Consider the following 4926-nt stretch of genomic DNA (forward strand, 5'->3'; position numbering starts at 1 on the left):
GCAAAGGACAGAGTTGAGGTGTTTTTGATGTTGGAGTTTTGTTGTGTTTTTTTTAAAGATTTATTTTTTATTTATTTCTCTCCCCTTCCTCGTCTGCCCCCCCTCCACTCCCCCTCCCCCCATTGTCTGCTCGCTGTGTGTTCTTCTGTGTCCACTTGCATTCTTGTCAGTGGCACCAGAAATCTGTGTCTCTTGTTTTTTTTTTCATGTGTTATCTTGCTGCATCAGCTCTCTGTGTGTGCAGCACCACTCTTGGGCAAGCTGCGCATTTTTCATATGGGCAGCTCTCCTTGTGGGATGCACTTCTTGCACATGGGGCTCCCTTATGCAGGGTACACCCCTGCATGGCACGGCACTCCTTGCTCACAGCAGCGCTGCATGTGGGCCAGCTCATCACACGGGCCAGGAGGCCCTGGGTACCGAACCCTGGACCTCCTATATAGTAGGTGGATGCTCTATCAGTTGAGCCACATCCACTTACCAATGTTCGAGTTTGATGCTGAAGCTTTAAGCTGGAGCCCTAGGAAGTAAGCTCACAGGAAACAGAAGCCAGCCCCAGGAAGAGAGGACCTGAGCCAGTAGAAGAACACAGAGGAATATAGATGGCTCCTTAGACATGGCAGAAACCCCAGGAAGAGAGACAGAGCTATTCACCTGATAGTCTACAGCTGGCCTTGTGGAGAAAACAGAAAAGCAAGACCCTGGAAGGGAGGAACCCAGGAAGCCTGAACCCTCACAGACGTCGGCAGCCATCTTGCTCCAACACGTGAAAATAGACTTTGGTGAGGGAAGTAACTTATGCTTATGGCCTGGAATCTGTAAGCTTCTACCTCAAATAAAAACCCTTTATAAAAACCAACCAATTTCTGGTATTTTGCATCAGCACCCCTTTGGCTAACTAAACACCTATAAATTAGCCAGGCAGCTTCCTGTGTCTTTTGTATATGTGTGTTAACAGCTCTCAAACTTCTTTCGGGGCCCTAGTTAGAAACACAATCCTGGGCACCACCCACAGAGATTTTGATTCATTAGGCCTAGGGTGGGGGGTCCCAGAATTTGCATTTTGACAGATGATTCTGAGGCAGGTAGTCCAAGGGCAAAACTTCAAGAAATACTGCTTTGCCTTATATGTACTTTCCAAATAATGCATTCTTCCCTGCATTGAGTAAAGTTCTTGTTATGGACAGCCCAGGAATTGTATGAAATTGAGCAATTGCCCACATACTAAGACTCTCCTGGGAGGTACCATTTAGCATTCCTTATACCTGACCCCTACCCATGCAAAATTAATTAATCAAGTAATTTAAAAACAAAGTAAGCTAAAACATACACTGCTTGATGGCTCTTCCCATCAAATTTACCAGCATTTAAAACTTTAAGAGACTGTAAATATCTTCGGAGGTGTATAACCTCAAGTTGTGAGACAGCAATATATTGGAGAACAGTTTTGGTGTGATGAGGAAGGAAGACGAAAAAAAAGAAAACCGGATACCTATAAAGAGTCAGCAGAGAAAGGATATGGACAAAGATTATTGTCTCCAATCCAAACTAGCAACTTTGCTTAATAAAGCAACATCAATATTCCTAGTCAAATATAATCCTATAATATTAGAAATGGGAAGACCCCTTATTATCCAGATGCAATCCAAAAGGTATAGATTTTATAAAGCCTGCATTTTCTAGAGAACGATTACTGTCCACCAATAACTCAAAAGATTCATTCTGAAATATCCGTAGCCAGAGTTTCATATAAAAAAGAAAAGAATACAAGTTGTTAAAATTTAGTGAAGAGATGTACTTTGTAAAATAGAAACACTGCAAACATAAGCTCTGGGAACCAGCTTCTCATGGCAAATATTTCATTTCAGCAAACAACGAAAGAAAGAATTTGGAGTTCCTGGGAATCAAATTTCTCTGAAAATTGTTGTTTGCGTTGCCAAGTCTGTCTTTAATGTTGTCTCACCGTTGCTTCTACTCCTTTCCCAAATATTCTGTTATGGTATAACACTTGGCCAAGAGCTGATATAATCATAATCACTAAGCTCAGACTGCAATCTATCTGCATAAACCTGAGAACTGAAGAATTTTTTGGAAAAGTTAACTGGAAAACACACAAACACACACACACACAAGAAAGCAAGGGATTGAGTTACAGTCTCTTAAAAACAAAAGGGAATCAGGTGTCCTATCATAAATTTCACTAGTAAAATAATCAATGTGAAAAGCTGAAGGGAAAACAAGGTAAAAGAACAATGAGAGTAGACTTCAAGTGACTGAGTAAAGAGAAAAAAAAAACAACAATCATAACTTCAAGCAAAAACTGACAATTAAAATGCAATAGCATGTCCTTTAATTATAATATAGCAATAACACATGTAATAAATCTAAATAAATGTAATAAATTTGAATGGAATAGAGGACCAGTTATGTATTTACAGAGTAGTAAAAGATGTCATGTTTGGAAGAAAAAGAAAAAAGTCTTGTAAAAAGAAGGAAGTGGTGAGGGGTGAAAAATACACTAAAACATCTGGCTTATTGCAGCCTTGCAAGCAGTTTGCAGCCTCTTTCTTATACTTCCAGATGTACCTTTGGTGTTCAGGTTCAAGGAAGTAAGATAGCTTTAATATTCCATGTGTTTACACCACTGACTTCCATGTAAAATAGAGTCCATGTCAATAAGGGAATGATGAAGCTAGTATTTAATTGTTTTGTCCAGTATAAAAATGTGAGTAAGTAAAAATAATTTATTTAACCCTTTTCCACTATAGAATTATTTCTAACCAATTGAATAGGAATCTTCTATTCCCTTTCAGTAATTACATTAAAAATAAAAACAACAACAAAAATGAACACCTGGAGACTCTTAGTATTACAGTCAATTTGATTTTGTTGCTCATTATGGTTTATTCTAGAACAAGGTCTAAATTACATTTTGTTGAGACAAGAAGCCTGCTCAATTTTTTCTCTTCTTTGACTTCATTCCCTTTCTCAGCCTGTCATTCTCTTTCTCCCTCTATTTCGCTCTCTCCACCATCTTCTCCCCAATTCATACCTTATTATCTTTCAGTTTTTTCCCCCCACTCTAATCCATATTTTACTCCTCCATCTTGAGGGCTCTGGGATGGTGATGCCTACTCCACCTCTAAATTGAGAGGGGGCTTAAGTCCCACATGGCTGATGGATGGGGTTCTCCTTCTTGCAGTTGTAGACTCTCTCAGTTCCTTGTTATGGTGGTTGACCATCCTCAGCTCCTTGTTAGCTGACCTGGGTAAGTCCAATGAACTGGAGAGTAGATGTTGCTGGCACATGGACTCTTCAGAGATTCAAGTTTCCTGGGCATACACCAATCCTAGCACCAACTGCAGGTTCAGTAAAAGTGACAGAAGAAGCATGTGTAGAGAAGTCACATCTGAGTCCATCTCCATCACACTTAAATTCCAAAAGTAGGGCCCACTGGCAAGACACTGAAATCCAGAGCAATCTGCCATGACCATAGGATCTGGTGTCTCCATAGCCCTCAGGAGCACCACTACCTGGGGTTTTATCTTCTTTGGCTGTCTCTGAGGTCCTGCTGAGATGTGCATATACATTACCCCTCTCATGACCTCCCAAATCATTCTCAAGTCTCATAGCCATATAAACTCATTTGTCTTTACCATTTCCCCTTTTATTTAAGGTCTTTTTCTAGTTGCAGCACCATCCAGTGCTTGATAGTAATCCCTCGGCACCGAGAGGCTCACCCACAGGAGTCATGTCCCATGCTGGGCACACCTGGGTCCAGCTTCTAGGGAGTGTGTGAGTGCTCATCTTATCATAGTGTATTATATTAGTGGGTGGAGACCCATATAATGAGTGGGAAGGTGTTGTACCCCCATCCTGGGGAGGCCTGATGTTCTTAAACAGAGGGGAGAGTGTCTCTCAAGAGCAAGATTGGTTCCCAGTGGGGGAGGACAGACTAGTGTGACAAGCCCTCAGCATTGTTGCAAGTATCTATGAATCTTGTCCTTCAAGCAGTGACACTTGGGTGTCACTGTGGGTCCCAAGGGGAGGGAGAGAGAGGAATAGAATAGATGGAAGAGCACGTAACTTGGGGGAAATGGAAGTGTTCTGCATGATTATGCAATGATGGATACAAGCCATGTTAAATTTCACCAAAAATTTATACAAGTGTATAGTCAAAAATGTAAACCATAATTTAAAAAAAATTATAAAAGTGTGCAGTGTAAAATGTAAACCATAATGTAACCATGGTTAGTAGCTATGTTTTAATATTTGTACATCAGTTGTAACAAATGTAACCTCCCCATGTAAAAAGATCATTGCTGGGTTAAGGGGAAAAGGGAGCAGATGTTGGGTAAATGGGAGTCCCCTGTATTCTATATATGACTTTATTGTGACTTAAAACTGTTTTGAAGACATAATTTTAAAAAAAGATGTAAGGCACTGAGGAAGAAATGGAAGAGATTGCCTTGCCACTGTATATACAGGACAACACCTATTATGGTGATGAAAGGCAAAACATCAAAAAACTTTTTTATAATATTTTTCATTTTTTTAATACTCCAATTTATTTTTCACATTGTTTTAGTTTTCCTAAATTATTATGTATTTTATTTCTAATCTTTAAAGCTATCATTACTATTTCATTTTCCAATTAATTGTACTTGGCAATATATTAGGCTTCATTTTTGAAGTTTTGGATCACAGAAGGATCCAACTATGGCAGGGGAGGAGCACTGGTGTGGGGTGTCATTGATGGGGGATGCATGAATGGGAGGGAGTTCACCCGGGCATGCATATAGGGTATATAGATATGTTCCCATGTTTGTTGTGTATTGACATAGTGGATAGAGTTTCACATGACAAGTGAGTGAGTGCTGAGTTCTCATCCTGGGGAGCTCTTTCACATTCCCCAATGGAAAAGCA

Source organism: Dasypus novemcinctus, chromosome 4, assembly GCF_030445035.2.
Source record: "Dasypus novemcinctus isolate mDasNov1 chromosome 4, mDasNov1.1.hap2, whole genome shotgun sequence".
NCBI classification, from domain to species: domain Eukaryota; kingdom Metazoa; phylum Chordata; class Mammalia; order Cingulata; family Dasypodidae; genus Dasypus; species Dasypus novemcinctus.